The following is a 12,072-nucleotide window of genomic DNA, read 5'->3' on the forward strand; positions in this document are numbered from 1 at the left end:
ATAAGGTAAGGATATGAAGACCACAGTAAAAACATAAATACCCACATACTGCTCAGCCCTCATTCCAAAACCAGCATTGACAAACAAATAGATTCAATTACTGTGCCAGACACTAACCCAATTCAACGCTATTGGTACATATGTTATAACAAGATGCTCTGGAGCTTCAGCCTGAGCACATTTACATGAAGAAATCATGTTATGCAAATCCCTTTTCCACAAGTGATGGCCATACAAGAGAAGAGAAACAGCGGTGCTGTACGGAGATTCCTGATGCATGTCAGATGGGCAATTTAAGGTAAATCATACAGACATAAAACCTGGGGAGATAGTACGTAGCTTCAAAATCATAAATAATTTATAAATAATGCAGCCATCTTATGAACTCTCCAAACAGACAACTCACATTATTATCTAATTTCCCATATCGGAGRAGCTGACCTTGGGAGGAGTTTCTGAAGACAGATATCTGCAAAGAAGCAGCAAGTTTCTGGCATGGATGGACTTACTCAATGAAGTTAGTCACAGTGTTCCAGACAGGACTGCTTGATGCCCACCCAGGCAGGAGGAAGGAAGAAGAAGCCAAAGGACCTAAGCTGGAGCATGCTGAGGAGAGAAATCCTTCACCAGGAAGCTCTGACCTTCCCTTGAGGATCACCACTAATCTGTTCAGAATCCCTGCTTTCTTCTGCCAGAGGTTTGAGGGTTTTTTTCCCAATGAAATCCAGAAATGGAAGGTTTCAGATGTTTAAGTCCAGCTGTAGCACCCTGGGGGTTGCARTCTCCCTGTCAGCAACCCTGGCTCTCAAAGCACTGGGCTCTGCTCTGCGCTCTGAGCAAACACACCAGGTTAAACTTGCCAGGTTCTTCCAGTGCTTCTGGTTTTGTACCCCACTGTCTTGTCTTTGCTACTCAAAAAACAACAACAACAACAAAAAACCCCACCCACAATTAAAAATTAAACTGACTTTCAACTTTTCTAATGTCCTCTCAGCTGCCTTGTGACCCAAAAGTGCTCCTATAACTATCCACCCACCTTCTGATGTAGGCATTCAGTTCTCATTTACTTTTATGTTGCAGACCTTTGGCTCTTCCAAGCCCTTTTCAAGGTTTCATGTTCATCTTGTATCTGATTCAGCACAGCCTGGCTGTTTTCTGGTGGATCAGTAGGTGTATATTTCCACATGGATACCCAGGATACCCTGGTAGTGTTTAAGGTTTGTGCTTTCAGCATCACTGCTTCTGCCTGCTCATGTACAGATGAGGATGCTTTCCATGACTTTTGCAATGTGCTGAAGCAGCTTCCCATGTGGAGTCTGGGGATATTAATTTATCCTGTTTTTAATGTTACTCTTATGTGGGAAAGGTAATTTAGCATCTAAAAAGCTCTAAAAGTTAGATGAAAGATATGTACACATTGCAATTCAGACCTTTTCTGAAACTCTCGAGAATATCAGAAACCTTCAGTCTAAATATATATGTTTCATTCTACAGCAAACGGTTTAGTTTTCCTTAAAGGTAACATGAGTGTAATACACAGAAGAAGAATAAATCTGTTTCATTTTTCCAGTTAGCTTTGGATAATCTCATTAATGCTTCTTATCAATTAGCTACCTTTAAAGTGCTGAATACCAAAATACACCCTCTCACTTGCAGGAGTTTAGCATTTTTCAGATGAGCAAAAAGGAAAAAATAACAAAATATATATTAAAAATAAATACATAAATAAATGTAGCCCCAAATGTCATTTATACTTGTAATCTTTTTGCACAGGCGGTCTGTACGCATTATCCTTTTGAAAGCACCACAGCATATGAACATGTAAATTCCAGTGTATTAAGAAATCTACATTTCAACCCTCATGGAAATCTTTTCAATAGCTATTATGCCTGGGCACTTTGGCCTGCCAACCTTTGCAGGGTTTTCATTAAAAATGAGCCTTATTTCTTAGCCTTCCTAAACATAAAAAAGAATTAAAGTTCCATGTGAATATCAGTCCAACTAAGCATTTTTTTTCTTCCCACCACACCTACTTTATTTATCAAAACTGAATTTAAAAAAAAAAAAAAACAACTGTTTTCCATGGGACAGAACTCTCTTGTTCTCCTTTGGTTATACTTGTTCTGACCGAAGTCTACATCCACTTACCAGTTCTGATCTCCAAAAAAGACACTTCTACCCGTTTTGCAACTCACCAAGTTCTGATCCACTCTAACACTTAAGCATCTGTTTCTTTTTTGAAGACTCTGATTTTGAAATATACCCAGAATTTAAACAGTATCTAGCTCTGTGCCCTTACTTTGGGGACAGGTTGTGTAAAAGCTTAGATTGTATCCTTTTTCAAAAAGGCAACTCTTCTCCTTCACTAACATCAAACGGGTTTTAGTAAGACTGTTCCTCTCTCACCTTGAGACGTTTTTTCCGTGACCTGCAAGGCGTCCTACAGTCTCCAAGGATCACACCTGAGCAATAACACTCACATGGAGAAGACAGCACTGGTGTATCTAAGACCAATGTCTTTGCAATTTTTAAAAATCATGAATAGGGAATAAATTAATATGAAAAATGCTTCTACCTTTACTCTGAATAGAGAGCCAGGGGAAGAAAAATAAATTGGGTGTCATTAGTCCAAAGGTAACTCTACTGTATTTGCCCTACGACAAAGATTAAAGCTTCGCCTGTGATAAACGCAAAATTAGCTTGCAAAACAAAGAGAGAAAGCTGAGGTCACTGATAAGAGCCACACTGCTCCCCCTTGCATATAAAGCAGCGCGCTTTGCACGTGCCGTTTCTCAAAGGCTGTTGAGTTTGGCAGAGCTAAGAGACAAGCACAGGGGCACAGCTTTGTGTTTTACAGCAAAAACTGCTCTTTGGAGGTTCGTGTTGATAACGGTCTCATGCCCCAAACCGCGGCTGCGATAGCGAGCCACGCTCAACATCGAGTCTGCAACTCCACGAAGGCAGAAGGAACCCAACGCTAGCGACAAGCGCCTCAAAAGCGGCTGCCAAGACCCGGGCTTTATAGCAAAAGGAAATGCAATACAAGAGACTTGCACAGTAAACATCATTATGATGTCCAGCACCTGCAGGCCCAAACACTCCTAAGAAGGGGGTTTTAATATGTTTCATACATGAGGTCATAACAGAGGTGAAATAACTGCCCTCTCGTACCTGTCCCATAGGAGTCACATGAAATAACAGACACCGCTTCCTTGATCCAATAAAAATATAGGGATTTATCCCTTTAAGCCCTGAAGGTAGAAATTCAAATTCAAAACTAGGTAACTGCACCAAACACCCAGCAATGCTGGTGCAGAGTGACAAAAATCTGTTTAAAAGGACTGTGTATAAAAGCAAGAAAAGGCAAGTTTAGTCTTAAGAGCATGACTTTTATTAAATGAGGAACACTAATATTTCAGAGCTACCCCGCGCCAGACTGATAGGTATCTGCAGACAGCTGAAGCGCACAAGGAGCGGAGGGTTTTGCATTCCTCTAGGCTCTAGTGAAAGGAAGCTTTTCCTGCTTAAAGCTCTGGCTCTTTCTAACTGGCAGTGTAATTAAGTACACAAGTTTATATAGAAAGTACCATTGCTCCATCAAGCAGAGCATGCATCTTGCTTTATGGAGCACAGAAATGCAGTCTTTGACATTCTTACTCCTGGGGAGAGCAAGAACCAAATGGAAAGAAGTTTAAAAAAGAAGTTGATAACCATATTTCCTGAATAAAATATTCCTTCCTGACTGCTGATTAAGTGTAACAAGTCTTGCTACCATTACCACTGTCCGAGGACAAATACCTTAGCAATTCACCCCACGAGGAGAAGCAAAAAAAAACTGACAAAAAAGAAAAAACAAAAAAAAACAAGGTTTTCCAGACAGCAGAACAGGAGCTCCTTAACCTCAGGGCTCCTCATTCCCAACCTGGACTGACGCCTCCAAATTTCCCAGGTAGAAAGGATGAAAGACACTGATTTCCCCACCATATACCCGGCTGCCAACACCGAGCAGTTCCTGCCGTACGGGATTTTCAGAATGAGATGGACTTGTTAAACAGAATTAAGGATGGAGCCGCAACTGAGTAATTAGGGTTTCACACCCAAAAATTAAAATGCACAATTGATACCAAAATGTAAATCAAGAGCAAGAAATTAAATCTTCTTCTTGCGAAGGGAAAGAACTGAAAAATTAATTCTTGCTTTTACCTCAGTCAATAAAATTGACTGCAGCAGCACTTTAAAGGAGATGACAGACTGTCCACCAAGATACCCTGAAAGACTGAACTATTGTATTATACTTCTACATAATTAAAACGACAAATATTTTCCAACACTTGGGTACATTTCATGTATTAAATTGCTATGAATATTTTTTTTCCAAACTGACTATTATGCCTGGGAACATTTAAAAGTCATTATAGGTATGCATCCCACTTGACAAACAAAGGCATCATAGTTTAAAAAAAAAAAAAAGAAAATCACATCACAAGAAGCAAACTACATTAAAAGCTAATAGCTAGAGTACAGATTCATTAGAGGTGCTCTAGAGACAACTATTTACCTAGGGCCCATATGCACAACGTGACGTTAGAACTCCCTTGAGTGATGAACTAATCTGTGCAGCAGAGCTCGGTGACAAGTCACTTCACAAGAGTCAAGCAATGGTGGTCACAGCACCAGCTCACAAATGACACTGGGGCAAAAAATAGCAGAAAAGTAAGTCACAAAATGCCTCTTCTACTTCCCACTTAACAGCAAATGGGAGGTATTTGTTTTACTAATCCACAACTGGCAGCGCCTGCGCTATTTGGAGCTGCAGAGACAACAAGAAATAACCAATTTTCCAATAGCCTCCAGCCACATAAAGGTAGGAAAGGAGCGCGCTTTTGTCCCTGCCAAACGCGTGATTATAACACAGCCAGGATGAGGCCAGAGCTATTTTCTGAAAAGGCTAAATTAGTCCGAGGTGGTGGCTCCAGAGCCGCGCACGTCACAAGTGGCTTACCCTGTAACTAGGACAGTCAATTAAGACAGAGGCTGAGATAGAGGCACGACGGGCACCGTCCCACGGCGCTTGGCCCTGCGTTGTCAGGAGGCAGCAGTGTGCCCTGGTGGCCAAGAAGGCCAACGGGATCCTGGGGTGCATTAAGAAGAGCGTCTCCAGCAGGTCGAGGGAGGTGATCGTTCCCCTCTACTCAGCCCTGGTGAGGCCACATCTGGAGTACTGCGTCCAGTTCTGGGCTCCCYAGTACAAGACGGATGTGGAGCTGCTGGAGAGAGTCCAGCACAGGGCTACCAGGATGATCAGGGGCCTGGAACATCTGCCCTATGAGCAAAGGCTGAGAGAGCTGGGCCTGTTCAGCCTGGACAAGAGGAGGCTGAGGGGGGACCTGATCAGTGTCTATAAATACCTCAAGGGAGGCAGTGAGGAGGAGGGGGCCGGCCTCTTTTCAGTGGTGGACAGCGATAGGACTAGAGGAAACGGCCACAAGCTGAGGCACCAAAAGTTCCACAGGAACTTGAGAAAACATTTCTTGACAGTGAGGGTGCCAGAGCCCTGGAACAGGCTGCCCAGAGAGGTTGTGGAGTCTCCTTCTTTGGTGATATTTAAAACCTGCTTGGATGCAGTCCTGTGCCACGTGCTCTAGGTGACCCTGCGTGTGCAGGGGGGTTGGACTAGATGACCTCTGAGGTTCCTTCCAACCTTAAGCATTCTGTGATTCTGTGATCAGTGTGACATCCCTCCGCAAACAGCACGAGGGGCCAGCCCTGTGCGAGCAACCTGCCCGCACCAAGCACGAGCCCATCCCCACCGCCGAAGTGCTAGCTCACACTCCCACGGAAAGCACAACAAAAGAAAACACTTTTCTTAGCAAATATACGCGAAAAGAGGCAATGGTGTGACAGTGCCTCCACATGTGGGATGGGATTTGCACATCCAGTTTCGCCCCTATGTATTTTCCTCTCCTTTTTCCTTAGGCAAGCAAATCTATAAAGCCTCTCATCTAATGTGTTTTATTAATAAATGATGAAGCTATGAACAACAGAGCCCCAACCTTTCATGATGCGAGCTCAATTATTTTGCATTTAACAAGAATAAAGGAAAATAAAATTAATTTAATCTCGGTATAATTGCCAAATGAAATGACACAATATTGCCTATTAAAACAGATCAAAACAATGCATTTATGTTCACCAAATCATAGTAAAAAGTGTACTTTTTCTTTGAAGAGCTTTTTGTGTTGTATTGGTTTCCATCCTTAGAAAAGTAGACAGAAAATGCTGCAGCAGAAGGCACTGTCTCCAGTCAGTGCCTCTCTTCCACTGCTCTTCCCAAATCCCGCTCCCATTGCACGTCTCATCTCCCCAGACTGCAACTCTGATCTCAGGCCAATCCATTCCCTCCTCACCATCCCGGAGCTTGAGGTCACCTTTCCCCATCCACCACCTCCAGGCTGAAATCCTTGGACTCCAGCAAGCAGGGCTGGAAGCTGTCTCCCAGACAAGGTTTCTCAGCAGCCTCAACAATGGTGCCTGTCCTGGAGTCCATCCCTGGAAATCGTCTCCCTGGAGCATCCTGAGCTGCTCCTCGGCCGTTTTGCACAGCCATACCCCAGTGGTGGCTCACAGCCATGGGCCAACAGGCACATCCAGCTCTTTCTCTTCTTCAGTCACTTTCAAACCATGAGCTTCTAATCCCTTTGGCTTCAGCCGTACAATTCCCATTGACTGATAATGTATTTTCCACTAAAGTAAAATCAGGCATTTTGGTTATACCAGTATGAATTAACAGAGGAGAACTCTGCTAATCCTTCATATGCAAGCTTAATCTTTTGGTTTATAGAGGAAGGAACATGTTTTCTCCAACATCTGGCAGAATGTGGCTATTATTTTAAAAGATTTTTCTCACTTTTTTTTCCTTTCTTCAAAACCAGTGTTTTTTGAAAGCTGCAAACTTCCATGACCCAACAGATGCACATTTCTGCCAGATGAAAAYGGAAGGCCTCAAACAACGAAGCCTGAAGCTGACATCTGGGATCAGCACACTGGGACTTAGATTTACTCCCACCAACCACTGTCACCTGAAAAGAGCAGACTCACAAAGCCTTTATAGCATTTACCTTTCAATTAAATAAGAGTAACATCTGAAAGCTGACATTAAAATAGCTGTAAGATTTGTTAGGTTTCTCCCTTAATGATGCCATTTGAACACTTCCCATACATTAGCAACAGTTCGGGCTATTAAACTGGAAGCAAATATTAGCACCTTACAAGTCTGTTACTTAACTTGGCAAATAATTCTAAAGGAATCAAGTCATCAAAAAAGATGAACTTTTTCTGTTACATTAACAAATTTTCCTTTAAAATAAGATTTTTCTGGATCAAATCAATCCATTTTAGTAGGTCTGTGTGTAGCATAATGCCTTTTTTTTCCCCCCAAGAAAAGAAATTCATCATTATGCTTCAGCGTCTGGTAAACTGGTGCTCAACCATGCACAGCCTTGCTCAGGTGAGAAACCAGTGCTCATAAAGTGAGCACTTGTTCCACTGCACTCAACAGGCTAAGAAAGGATACTGAGCGGCAGTAAAATTTGGAAGGATCAAGCCCAAATATCCCAGTTGTAATTGGTACTGCATGTCAAATAACAGTTAATTTGACACGCTATCCCACAGCGCACTAGGTGCAGGCATTGCATTGATTTAGTGATTCATCACACACGCCGTCTCTGCAACAGGATGGAAGGAAACCTTCAACACAGTGGCTAAGCGGTTCCCTCCAAAACACTGCCATGCCACCTTTCCCCACAGGGCAATAAAATGCTGATCTTTCACCAGGCATTTTATTTCTGATGCTTAGGTGGGTGACCTGCTGAAGGGAGCGATGGGGGCTGCCCGACACCTTCATTAAGGAAGAGCCATCACCTCCCCAGGCGCCCGCAAGAGCAACGCAYGCGGGAGGCGAGAGGTGAAGCTTCCAAGAAGTAATGAAGAGATTTGGTTTCCCTGTGTTATCAATTATTTATGAGTAAATCCCCAGATGAGCACGTCCAAAGCTGAACSGTTTTCAATACGTTTCACTTCCGCGCGCATGGCGCAACGCACCAGCCACGAGCTAAATTGGATCTCTGGCTTCTCGCCGTGTCAGGTACTGGGCTGAATGCGGGTGTTAGTCAATYACAACCATGTTTTTAAAGTACAGTATTCTGCTGGATTAAAAGCTATTTCCTCAAATTCTTTTAATACTCAAAGAAATCAGTCTTCATATTATTTCCCACTACTTACAATCTCAGCAAAGAAGAGCTTATTCTGTAGAAATTCTGTAATTATGCTAACATGTTTGTCTAAATATTTTTATTTTCAAGATATTCTAAACATATTCTATCACCCTCTTTTGAATAMAATTTCTGAAAATTTCTTGTTTAAAAAACAAACAAAAAACACCTGCTAAAGTGCTTCTTCTCCAGAACCAAGAGTTCTGGAGGCCTCCTTTTCCAAGCAAGGCACTTATTACTCTTCTATCTKTTAAATGAACGATACTTGTCTTTACACAATTGCACATCCAGGACTGGATCTGCGCTGGCTGTCGAGGTGGTCCCAGAGCCACCTTTCAGACCAGACTTAACCACTCTATGAGTCCTTGGAGGGGGCTATGGGCAGAGCCAGGACGAAGGCTGCAGAGCAAGGCTCCCAATGCGCTGCCAGATCAGTGCAGGACCCAAAACGGCAGCCAAGAGGCCCCAATGTAGATCAGAGGGAAGTTATTTGGGGTCATATACGCTCTCTTCACGCAACCTGCACTGAGCAAAAGGTCTCTGAATTGGGCTACTCTGGAGGAAGAAGCTGCAGGAAGCTCTTGAAGTGCTCTCTGCCCCTTCCTGCTCCCACTAGTGCTCACCTCAACAGAGCCGCCACCAGCAGGACACACTATCCCCCCTGAATCCTGAAAAGATTAAATCTCCCCAATGCAGGATGAAAAAAGAAAAGCCACTTGGCAATCCTTTTCAGATTTGTTTGCAATACTTTAGAAGGTTTGCTCTGCACTCAGATGAAAGGAGCACATAAAGCACATCCTACATTTGCTTCATTACAGTGGGGCTCTTGAAGTGAGATGAAAAGATTTATTCTGGTCAAGCTAGTTTATTTATCAATATTAGCCAAGCTATATTTTCAAAGACTTGCCCTCATCATACTTACATGAAAGCAACACAGATTTTTTTTTTTCTCTTCAGAAGAGGTTTGCATCAYGTTCTGAGAACCGGAAGAGGCCAAGGGAAAATTTTGTGAGAATTCTGAAATCAGTGATGAGCACAGAACAATTCCTACCATTCCTAGTGATTTATGGGGCAGAGGGGAGGACTTTCCCACCTGGAGTAATTCCTCCTCACCCTGGAGACCTGAACAGCCACAAACCGAAAGCGGATGAATGCGTGAATCACCACGCAAATCAGCAGGCAACAAAGGCTGGCAAACTTCCCCAGGAACAAGTTAAAAGTGAATCACACCTGAAGCACAAGAGTTTAAGCAAACATGGTTCCCTAATGTTTCATCATCACTTGAGCAAAAACAGTCTTTTTCCACAGGTTGTGCTGAAGAAGAGCTTGTTGTTACTGCTAACAAAGTACTTGGAAAGTAGCACACTGCTAACGGGCCAAYGCTGCTGTATGGGTCCTTGGTATCTCTGGCAGCAACCTACACAGGACTAGGTCCTTGCCCTGCCTCCAGTATGAAATTTTTCTCAGGTTTTGCAAATATTTAAATGGCATTTATGGATATCCTTCTTTTGAGTTCATTCTTTCCCATAGAAAACTTGCAGAGTGATTAACAAAGCCCATCTTCATCCTTCACGCTGCCTGTTCATTCATCCTGTCTAAAATGAGCACTGCCTCCATATGACTCAGGAGGGCCGCAACAAGGCACTATTTATCCGTTCTAAGAATCCACTGCGGCTACTTGAGTTAAAACTTGTCTGCCCCACACACAGAGAGAGGGGAAGGAGCGAGGCCCTTCGCTTGCTTGCCCCCGTGTTGATGTCTGGGGCCCTTATAGGAGCTACCCTGCAGCCACCAGMGCCCAAGGAGGCCACGCTCAGCCTGCTGTCCCACCAAAAGCAGGGCATTACTGCTCTTAAACACGGCTTATTTCACTGATGCTGCCCATAGTCACCTAGAGGAGAAGGCAAGTGGGATGCAGAGGTCCCAAGGGACCTCAGGAGGACCCAGTGCTGCGCAGGTAGAGATGTGCCGGAGGGACAGCACTGAAGGTACCTCAACTACCTGGGGTAGGTTTGCATTTGAATCTTCATGCCTGTCAACGTTCACAGTCATATGCCTGGCAATGAGGTTCATGAGGAGCACTCTGCCTTAAAATACAGCAGATTTTGTGGATTTCATTTTTTTCCCTCATTAAGTGGCATTTCACTGAACAAAAGACACTTGAGATGCTTGAGTGTCTTATCTCACAACCTTTACTCATACAAGCAATATGATTGCTGAATATTGATTACATGTTAATACAGTCTTGTGTTGCAACACTGGTGAAAGGCAGAATTGTGCCTGTACTGCCAGCCTGCAGGACACTATTCATATTGAGCTGGGGAATTTTTTCAATGGGAGTAAAAGACACTCAGTCCTAACAGGAGATGCTCCACAGGCAGCAATATTTGGCCCCTGCAAAATGAACTAAGTTATCACTTTCCCAGTAAGAGCAGGCCACTTTGTTATAATAAAGCTATGCATTTCACATAGAGCTATACTTATCTGGACTGATTTTTTAAAAAATGTAAAATAAAACCTCTTAGAGTTCTTAGAGTATGTTTCTGTATTGTCTATGAGAATCCACAATACAATCACAGTACCCAAGTGCTTGCATTTCCATACTGGGAATCTTGAGCTGTGTTTGCCTCTGCAAATTCTCTTAGCAGGCACCGCTCAAAGCATCATTTAACTGCAACAGAGACAGACTTCAACAGGACTAAGGAGGATTAGCCTCTGGTTTCACACAGAAAACCCTTATTTTGTTTGAAGTTTAATTTAATAAAATGAGATAGTCTGGATAAAAGTTAATGAAGCAAAGCTGCTGCAAAGGGAAAAAAATCTTTTCTGCCAAAATTCTCTTTGCTCTTTCTCTCTTTTGCATTTGTTGCTTAATGGCTCAGTATTATTTCTAAGCCCATTCCTTTTACAACTGTAATCAACTCAAGTATTCAGCATCACAGATGATATATTTCTCTGCTCAAACCTGAATCTCTGAGGGACAGATTAGAAAGGAAGGTTAAAGAGCTCCATCATTCAAAGCATTATAGCCCAGACACCTATAAATCACCACGTTTGTTTATTCCGATAATTGGGTCCATTAGCGTACGCAACATTCTCGCTGCACAACTTTTTGCTATGACAGTTTGTCTTTTTTTTTTTTTTTTTTTTTACTCTTGGAAGCACTAGGAGGAATGAGTGCTCCGCGGCGCGCTCCGCAGGCAGCCGCTCCGCGGGCTGCGCCCGCAGCCCTCCTGCCGCGCTCTGGGATGCGGACCCTGCTCTTCCCGCCGCACATCCCTTCCTGCCGAGGAGCGCCGAGCCGCGGCGCGGATGCCGCGCCGAGGGAAAGGCAAAGCGGGGCCGCCGCGCGCCGGAATTTGGGAGCGGGGCCCGATCCCTGCCCGCACCTCAGGGGGATACAATTCCCCCGCTTCCCCCCCCCCCCAAAAAAAAAAAAAAAAAATTAAAAAAAAAACCCTCTGAAATGGTCAAATGGCCGCCGGGCTGCGCCCTCCCGCGCCGCCCCGCAGCGCTGCGCGCCCGCGGCGGGGGGCAAGTGCAGTGCACATATATACACRCACATATGTGTGTATACATATATATATCTTTACACGCATACACAGAGCACCACGACACACACCCCGCGCCACCAACTTCGCGCGCCGCCCCCAACTCACCGCGGAGCCCCCGGCGCGGAGGCGCCGTCCGGGGATGCTGCTGCCGCCGCCGCCGCCGCCGCCCGGTGCGCGCCCTCCCGCGGAGCGCAGCCCGCAGCGGCGCGGGAGCAGCAGCGGGAGCAGCAGCGGGAGCAGCGGGAGCA

At 44.3% G+C, this 12,072-nt stretch overlaps 1 long non-coding RNA gene across 1 annotated transcript in view; it reads right to left on the reverse strand.

The window, feature by feature from the left end:
- The window catches only part of LOC112956185, a 29,735-nt gene extending 17,760 nt beyond the window's left edge, over positions 1-11,975 (reverse strand). The window contains exon 1 of the long non-coding RNA XR_003251001.1: positions 11,930-11,975. This is a non-coding gene — a long non-coding RNA (uncharacterized LOC112956185). The remainder of the gene's footprint in view (positions 1-11,929) is intronic.
- Between the last annotated feature and the right edge of the window lie 97 nt (positions 11,976-12,072).

Source organism: Nothoprocta perdicaria, unplaced genomic scaffold, assembly GCF_003342845.1.
Source record: "Nothoprocta perdicaria isolate Ctin4 unplaced genomic scaffold, notPer1 scaffold_60, whole genome shotgun sequence".
Lineage (NCBI taxonomy): Eukaryota > Metazoa > Chordata > Aves > Tinamiformes > Tinamidae > Nothoprocta > Nothoprocta perdicaria.